We start from the raw sequence: 10,414 nt of genomic DNA on the forward strand, positions 1-10,414 counted from the left end.
GCTTTGCTTTTTACACTTTACACACCTGAAACTTGCCTACAGCACTTATTCATTGTTGCTCTTATAGTTGTTTAAGTTGCTTCCTTGTCCTCATTTGTAAATCGCTTTGGATAAAAGCGTCTGCTAAATGATTAAATGTAAATGTGAACCTGGAGATGGCAAGCCACCTTTTTCTTGTGGAGGACCGTGTACAAAGAAACCAACAGAACAACATTATCTCCAGCTCTAGGCTATGCCTAAAATTATTATACTTTAAAATTATGAACAAAACTGTTGACAAAGGGCAACATTACCAGAGTCCAACATACACTGGGAACAAGTCTGACTTAATGCCAGCAATGCGAACCAAACTCCTGCTTTATTCATACGGGGACTGGATAAAAAACCCTCACAAGTCCCTCCAACCCCATACTCCGAGAGTTACTTCCCACATAATGCCATGAAGGACATGGGTGAATGCCTTCTTCAAGTCCATGAAATACATGTGAAATGGTTGGGCATACACCCATAAACCCTATGGCACCCTGGTGAGAATATAGAGCTGGTCCAGTGTTCCACGGCCTGGATAAAAAAACGCATTGTTCCTTCTGAATGTGAGGTTTAACCATCTGCCAGATCCTCCTTTCCAGTACTCTGGCATAGACTTTTCCAGAAAGGCTGAGGAGTGTGACCACCCTACAGTTTGAACACGCACTCTGGTCGCCCATCTGAAAATTGAGAACCACTGCTCCAGTTGCCCAGTCCAGAGTTACTATCCCCGAACTCCATGTGACATTGAAAGACGTGTTAGCCAAGACAGTCCCAGAACATCCAGAGACCTAAGGTGCACAGGGTGTATTCCTTCCGCTCCACTGTTTTGCCACTTGTGGAACTTGCAAACTACCTCAGTTACTTCAGTTTGGTGAGTCAACCCCTGAACTCCTGTCTCTGCTTCCTCAGTGGAGGACAGGAGTGAAGATGTGGGGAACTGATAGTTTTAACTATAACCAGAGTGTCAGATGAAGAAGAGTCAAAGTCAAAGATTCAATTAAATAAAAGTTTACTGAAGATAGTTTGCAGTATCATCCACAGTTCATAGTTCGTAGGCCACTCTGCTCACAATCTTAAAACAACATCAATTACGCTGTAATATGCATCATTAACTGCATCATTCATATAGGCGTTATAACCTGATTGATTAAAACACAGATAGACATATAATTCTTAATGATATCTCAATTTCACAAGCATGCAAAATCACACAAATCACAATCAGCCACTGGGCTATTCAGAGCTGACCTCAGACTTGTAATAATGATCCACAAACTAATAGAACATGTGAACACAAAGTTGAAGCTGTTTCATACTCAAGGCTATTTCTTGTACTCTTTGCTGTCTTATTAAACTGATTCAAACCTGGTAGAAGCAACAGGCAGCTTGCTAAAATACAGAAAATATATATTGCATACAACAAAACTTTACTTAAAAAGAATAAAACATAACATAGCAAATAACTCAGGAACAGTTGTTTTCTAATCATGCAAGAGTTCAAGTCTACTCAAGAGGTCTCCATGACCTCTGACCTGGCTTGGTAGATCCTGAGAAAAAGCAGAAAAAGCAGAGAGACAATTGTTATTTTAGTTTTACTCTGAAAAGGGATGACTCTTTATATTAATATAATCTTTATAATATTATATAAGTTATATTATAGTTCATAATGTATTGTAGTGTCTTAAACATTCAACTTTATTAATATTTAAGAAATAAGAAGTTATACGAGTTACTTCGTTCTGTTGTGGACATCCATCAGAAAATCCACTCCTTTCTTTTAACTGTCTAACAACATCCCCATCCGAGGTCAACAACTCCCCGCTTCTTTTGTTGGTGTGGAACTGTTGAGGCACCACATGGTTTGCCAGAATCTCTTTGAGGCAACCATGGTCTCCCTGAACTCTACCAAGGTCATAGTCTTTGCTTCTACAACTGCCTGGGCTGCATCACGCATGGCATGTCGGTACCCATCAGCTGCTTTAGGAGTCCTACAAGCCAACCAAGCCTGATATGACTCATTCTTCAGGTTGATGGCATTCCTTACTTCCAGTGTCCACCATCATTGCCTCCATGACAGGCACCACCGGCCTTACATCTGCGTCAACAATGGATAACTCAAAGAACATGGACCACTCGCTCTTAATGTCCCATTGTATCCCTCAGGATATGGTCAAAGTACTTCCGGAGGTGAGAGTTGAAAGATCCTCTGACGTGGTTTACCCACATGTTCCCAGAGGACCTTCACAATTCAATTAGGGCCTCCCAAGTCTGTCCAGGTCTCCTCTGCCAGAGAATCCATCTCACCACCAGCTGATGATCATTTGACACCTCTGCCCCTCTTGTTACCTCAGTGTCCAAGACATACTGTCAGAGATCAGCCGATACAACCACAAAGTTGACCATCAACCCCTGGCCTAGGGTGTCTTGGTGGCGTGTGCACTGATGGACACTCTTATGCTTGAACATTGTGTTTGTTATGGACAAACTGTGACTGCACAGAACCAACAACAGAACACCACTCATATTTACATCAGGGAGGTCATTCCTCCTAATCAAGACTCTCCAGCTATCACTGTCATTAACCACATGGGCACTGAAGTCCCCCAGTAAAACAACAGAGTCCTCACTTGCCGCATTTCCACTATTGGGCCGGTGTGAGCCAGGGCTTATATCGGGCCAGGCCAGGCCAATCGCCCGGGAGGTTGAGCAGTGAGGCAGAAATCATGTCGCGTTTCCACTGTCGGGCTAGTAGCTCGCAGCACGTCACACAAACCCCGCCCCCAGAACATCCCCCGAATCGAACGTCACTCAAACTGCCCACTTCAGCGAGAATCATGCAGATAAAGCACACCATCACAACATCACAAAACCATTAAAATTAGGACAACCAAAACAAACAAATGACACGTTACTGTACAGCAGTACAACGTATGTCTATACGCACATGCCTGTGTGTTTTCATTCATCATATTCATTTACTCGCCGACCGACTGTTGGCATCGAAATCCAGTGGTCTTGCCAATAACGGAGGAACCCAGCGCAGAAAGCGCACACATTCATAATATAACACCACATATATAAAATTCTCCATTAATAACTCGCTATAAAATGTATTTTATAACATCCTCTAGACAGACGCTGTCCAACATTCATCCCAAATGCTCCGGAGAGAAATGAAACTTTTTTTCCCCTATAGGCTTTATGACACTTAATAGATGATTCCCTTTATTTAAATATGTTGCTTATTATATCTTAATTAAAGGAAAGTGTTCAGTGTTTCAGCACGTAAGAGCAGCACATAATAAAATATAGCCTATGTGCTCAGCAGCTATGCACTAATAAAGCTCCTTATGTATTTAAAATGTATTTTTTTCATTTTACCACGTCATATAAAACATACACACTTGTTTTAGGACACAGAACACATTTTGAACTTGCAGTTTTTCCCCGATGCGTCAAAAAAGTGCTGCGCAGCTGGAAGACAAAAAAAAAGGTCGCCTAGTTTCTGCTTTCACTCATCCCGAAAATGCTCTGTTTTCATGATTTGATTAATATCATCGTATCCAAATACTTTATAAATAATATTTAAAACATTCTCCTGTGTTTATTTATTATTTTTTTTTAGAAAATATCTCCAATCTTTTTTTCAAAGATGCTTTTGAAAAATGAAAGTTTAATATAGCTTTGAAACAGTTTGATATAGTACCTAATTGTTATAGCTATAGCTTTTGTTAGTTTTATATTGGTTTATTTATTTAATGTGATTTTTTTATATCTGATATTTGCAATTCTTTAAAGGGCACCTATGGTAAAAAATCTACTTTTCAAGCTGTTTGGACAGATCTGTGTGTTGGTATAGTGTAAAGACCGTCATACTGGGGTGATATGAACACACCCAGTCTTTTTTTTTCAATTTAACTACAAAAAAAAGGGGTTTGGCCAATTGGAGCTGTTTTCAAATCGATCACACCATTACGTAGGTGTGCGATCCCCCCGCACACCGAATTGATTGACAGCTGCGCGCATTAACATGTTCCGGTAGTCGCGAGTATATGTCAACAAGACCAGACAGACATACGCAAAGCAACCGGGAATAAAAGGTCTGTTCTGTTCGCTAGGATCAGCAATCATCATCAAATGTGATTAAGAGTAAGTTTCACATGTTTAAAGTGTTTTAAAACAGAGTATGTGTATAATTAATTACAGCGTTTTACTTCAGCTTTACTTCATCAGCACAGCCGCGTGTCAGAACAATTACAAAAGAAGACACTTCAATCCCGGTTTGTGGAAGTTAAATCAGGTTTATTTTGTACATTAGCATAACAGATATCCACACAGTACTTGAGGTTAGCCCTAACTAAGCTAAGCGTGCTCTGTCTGTCTGCCTGCCTGTATGTGTGTGTGTGTGTGTCATCTGCGGTGTGCGTGTGTGTGCGCGCGCGTTAACTTTGTAACAATATTGTGTGTGACTCATCAATGCAACTTCACAATACTGATTAGTAAAGGTTAGTTCTTACTGTAGTATCTCACAAAAGCTACGTGAGACCTTCTTCCTTTAAGTCTGTCTGTTGTCTGACGCAGCTGAGGGAGGAGGCATGTAGTAACAGTGGGCGGGAAAGACTCGTTTTAAAGGCGCAGTACGACAAAACCATCCCCTGCTGGAAATCAGTATAAAACAGCATCTTGTAAAAGGTATAATGAAAAATCTGATGGGTATTTTGATCTGAAACTTTATATACACATTCTAGAGACGCAAAAGACTTATATTAAATCTGAAAAAAGGGGTAACCTAGGTGCCCTTTAAATTATTTCAATATAGGGCTATTTTATCTAGATATGACACTATTGTTTTGAGCCTACAAAAGTGGACATGAAATTTGTAAAGTTTAATGTCTTTCTGTTGTATTCATATAGTGTATTATCTCCAAAATAAATAAAAACAATAAAAAAATAAAAGAAAAAAGCTGCTCGTGGCATCAACAGAGCTGTGAAGGGAACGCTCTTTTCCTCGGTCTCTCATTCACATACAGGCATCTAAACGCGCACAAACACACCTATTAAACTTGACAAAACCTCTTGAAAACCTTTAATGTCTGCTGTGTCTTTAATATGGTGTAAAGATTATTATGCGTTATTGAAACATCAATGAGGATGCAGCAAAGAAAAGTCACTTATAAATTAAAACTACTTCATTATTTTATGCAACAGCCTTACATTTAAAAGAGTTACATAAGGGCGATCAAATGCAAAAAGACCCCAGCTTATAATTTGTTCCAGATGTTTTCTTTCCCTTATTTATTTATTTGTTATGTGTTTGGCGCATGTACTCGTGTGCGATCGGAAAACTGTCCCCGCCTCTCCTTTCACTCCACCCCGAAGCCCCGGCTGGCCCTCTTTGGCCCAAGGTATTCGGCGGTCCGAAAAAGGCCGGCCGCTGGCCCCAAGAAAGCCCCGATTCGGCTTGATTAGGCCCCGGAAGTGACAGTGGAAACGCGACTGGCCTTGGCTCGCCCTTTGCTCGCTCGCTTTAGGCGCGATAGTGGAAACACGGCTACTGAGAGCATATTTCAGCACCACTCCCAAGGACTTCAAGAAGGCCAGGTACTCTGCACTGATGTTTGCCCTGCAGGCACAAACTACAGTGAGAGATCTATCCTCGATCTGAAGTTGCTGGGAGGTGACCCTTCACCAGGGAAAACTCCAACTCATTGCGGCTAAGTCATAGCTAAAAGCAAGCCTCACCGTTATGTGTAGAAGAAACTCCAGCCCATCTCAAGTAGTTGAGTTTCAGAGCCGAAGCTGTGCATGGAGGTGAGCTTGACTATCTCTATTCAGTACTGCTCAACCTCTCGCACAAGCTTAGGCTCCTTCTCTCCCAGTGAGGTGACATTCCATGTTCCAAAAGCCAGAATTTGTGACTGATGATCAGATCGTCCTTACCTTCAACCACCACCTATTCTACAATGCACCAGCCCTTTATGACTCCTTCTGCAGGTGGTGGACCTGCAGGAGAATTGTCCCACATCACTCTTTCAGGCTGAGCTGAGTTTGCAAATATAAGTTTATATCTAAAATTTTACGAGATGAAACACAATTACTGTAGAATCCCAATTCCGAGAAATAAATAGCAGACATTGCAAATGATTGAACACTTGGATACCCCTTATTATATAATGTAAAATATCTGATGTTATTAAAGTACATTTTACAATAGTATCACTATCATTGCACAATTTCAGTCATTGTACTTCTAAATGTCATGTATAATTTAGTCTTTAATTGCTGTAAAACACATTGTAAATTAAATCATTGCTTCAAAGTAAATCATACATCCTTTTCCCCCAGAGTGTGCTGCAAATTTGCCTAATGTGTTTGTATGCTTTATTTTCTTTACATGTTAGTAAAAGATGTAGCCAAACCAAGCAATGTCCTCAATTAGTCTTGTGGTGGTATGGTTGAATTTTCAGCAATCTTTTTTCGTCTTCGATGTCATATTATCATTTAGTAATCATTATACTTCAATATATTTGTGTTTTGAAAATCCTTATATACTCTATAAAACAGGGGAGGAGGTGGCGCAGTGGGTAGCACAATTGCCTCACAGCAAGAAGGTCGCTGGTTCGAGCTTTGGCTGGGACAGTTGGCATTTTTCTGTGTGGAGTTTGCATGTTCTCCCCGTGTTTGTGTGAGTTTCCGGCGGGTGCTCTGGTTTCCTCCACAAGTCCAAAGACATGCGGTACAGGTGAATTGGGTAATCTAAATTGGCTGTAGTGTATGTGTGTGATCGAGTATGTATGGGTGTATCCCAGTGATGAGTTGCAGCTGGAAGGGCATCTGCTGCGTAAAACATGGGCTGGATAAGTTGACGGTTCGATCCGCTGTGGCAACCCCAGATTAATAAAGGGACTAAGCTGAAAAGAAAATAAATTAATGAATAAATGAATGAACGACTATATAAAACATACAGTAGCCACGTGCTTGAGTAAAACATGATTATGGTTGCATTCTGTAAACTACTTATGACATTGCTTTCAATTATTGGTGAAAATGATAAAAAAATGACACAACAATTTTACTTAAAACCATTTTACTCAAACCCATACCTGCAATAGGTTTTGTGGTGGAGGGGTTTGAGTGCCTGAATAATTCTAGGAACTAGTTTTTTGGGGGCTAAATTACACTGATAGGGTCTCCTAGGGCAAAAAAATTATGGGTGACAGGTCAGGGTAAGTGCAGTTTCAAAACCCCTTATGAGTAAATTAAAATCAGGGACTGTAACATTGCATGGAACCAACTGGGACCTCGCCCTGGAGCCAGACCTGGGGTTGGGGCTCACATGTCTGGTGGCCAGGTTTCCACAAAAACCTAGCCAGGCACAGTTCAAGTAAACTACAGTGTGTGCCTGAGCTTGTATGAGTGATTTAACATTAATGACTAGATTGAGCTAACCTTCACGCACAGACTGGACTTTAGATTCCCACCTGGAAGCCTTCCTAGGGAGGTCTTCTTGGCTTGTCCCACCAGGAGGGTGCCTCAGGGAAGACTTAGGACACATTTGAGGGACTGTATGTATTGTATGTAAATATTAATAAGAACTTTCCCAATGATTATTTGATGTATTTGTTGTGGAGTTAATGAGTTGATGAGAACAATGAGTCACACACAATTTTGTTTCATAGTTCACGCATACACATACAGACATACACAGCGGACACACACATGCAGCGCACGTGTTTAACTTTCCACCGTTTTTTCACGGCAAATGTGACAGGGTACAGGGTAATATCCACTGCTGTATGGACATCCATTATGTTAATGTACAAAATAAACCTGATTTAATGTCCACAAACCAGGATCGTAGCATCTATTTTTATAATTGCATTGACACGCAACTGCGATGACAAGTAAAGCTGAAAAAAAATTGCTGTAATTCATTACAAACAGGCAGTGTTTTAAAAACATTTGAAACTTGTAAAACTCATTCTTGATCACATTTGATAATGATTGATGATCGTAGAGAACTGAACAGATTGTTTAATCCCGATTGCTTTGTGCATGTCCTGTCTTGTTTGTATGATAATACGCATTACTACAGAGACATGTTAATATGAGGCTGTCTATCAATTCGGTGGGCGGGGAAACCGCACTCCTACGTCACGTTGCGGTGGGCCTCAAAATGCCAGGAAATGTCTGGAAATTAAAAAAAAAAAAGACTCCTAAATAGATGATATTTATCATAGGTGCTCTTTAATTACAAGTTAATTCAGTTATGACATATAATATATAATATGAACTACGAAATATAATTCAGTACATTCCGGGCACATGAAACATTCTCCCATGTTTTATATGAAAAAAAAACACCTATTTAAAACCATTTAAAATCATATGTCTGTGATGAACAGATTGACTTCTTATTCTCTTAAATGTGCCATTTTTAAAAACTCGAAATACCATATAAAAAAAGTATATTATGGAACATAACTAATACTTTTTTAATCTTAAATTGTCCTAAATGCTTACTACAGAGAGTAAATCAAAGTTAAAGTGGGTGAATTGCTCATATTCTCATTACATCTGGCAACACTGAGCAGTAAACCACTCATAAAAGTCTGGAGAGTTCATTTAATTGAACTTGAAATCTATGACGAATAGATTAAAAATAGAAATGCAATGCAAGCATAGAGACGAAGCAAGCAAAATGAATTTGCTCTGACAGAAATAATTGATAGTTGCCTTGCAGTGAATCAGTAGACTTGCCCTTAAGAAGCGGACGAGCCTTGCTAGTCGTGCCCTACTTTTCCCCCATCACCATCCAGCCAGGCCTTGAACACTGGAGGTATATAGAGGCTTTCTGGCACGCTTGGCCTGTCACAGAGGGTGAAGCACAATGCAGACATCCGACAGCGGAGGGGGAGGGTGGAAACATTGTTAAATCAGATGCGTTTCTTATTCAGTTTCCCTTCACACTGTCTCCTACTGTCCTGCGGCCATCATGTCTCTGTAACTGTCATCATTGTCTGACTCTGGCCAGAATGATGTGGATGTCTATCACTTGTCCATCTAAAAAGTGCCTTTGTCAGCAACTGACTACAATGTGTGAGATTTTCACTTGGTGTGAGCTGAAGGCAAAAGTTCCCAAAAGTGCTGAAATGCAGTTATCTGCTCACAGAGTGCTGCTGTTTTCAATGTGATATCAATAAAGGGGGATTTAAAAGTTTCTTGAGCACAATTTGAGCCCAATAAAGCATGACCTGATCTGAATATAAAGCCTTTCTACCTTTTGAGTTACTAATCATATGCAAAGTTCACCACAAAATAAATATTTGTTGTTATTTGCAGTTTGAATGTAAATTTAAATTCTCTCATCATTTACATTCCCTTGTCAAAAGTGAGTTTCTTTCTTCTGCTTAATACCAAAGAAAACATTGGAAAAATGCTGAAAAGCTGTAAACATTGACGTCCATAGTATTTGTTTTTCCTACTGTGGAAATCAGTGGTTATGGGTTTCTTACATTTTTCAAAATAACTTATTTATATGTTCAAGAGAGGAAAGTAAGTCGTGAATGTTTGAAATCATTTGAGGGTGAGTGAATAGTGAGTACATTTAAATTTTTGGGTGAACTATTACTTTAATACCAGTGGCTCCTAAAGATTGAGGTCTTATGAAGTAAAACGAACAACTTATGCAACAAACTGAAGAATATTCACAACATTATTATATTTACATTTACATATTATTACATTAATATTATATGAATGAAGGTGTGCAGTTCCTTTTACATGATGATATATAAACCTAGTGCAAACTTACATGTAAGCTGACATTGTTTGTTTACATTTTTAATACCAGGTTGTGGCAACTACAGTAAGTAAGGCATAATCCATGGCTAGCCGTGGATTATCCTACTAACAGCATGTTCATTTGCTAGCATTGATAAATCAAAGTGGTCAACAATGTTTTCAGTTCAGTACAGATAAACTAGAGATGAACAGAATCCTACAGATCCAATATTCTGTCTACTTTTGTCCTATTGCTTATATGAATGAATTACAGTAATGAAAGTTTAAGAATGTTTTTTAATCAATGGGATATATATAGAGTGGGGGGTTGCATATCTTCTCTCTCAACAATGAAACTGAGTTTAGTTACTTTTCCTTTTTTAGCATGTGAGAAAATGCAACACCACAGTGTCTGCACTGTTTGTCAGATTGGTGTGTAAAGCCATGTGTGTGTGTGTGTGTGTGTGTCTGTGTGCGTGTGTGTGTGTGTGTGTGTGTGTGTGTGTGTGTGTGTGTGTGTGTGTGTGTGTGTACAGAAGTACACAAACCGCATTAGTGAATATAACCAATGATTTACTCTTAGCTGCTGACCATGGGTGCA

Source organism: Danio rerio, chromosome 18, assembly GCF_049306965.1.
Source record: "Danio rerio strain Tuebingen ecotype United States chromosome 18, GRCz12tu, whole genome shotgun sequence".
NCBI lineage: Eukaryota > Metazoa > Chordata > Actinopteri > Cypriniformes > Danionidae > Danio > Danio rerio.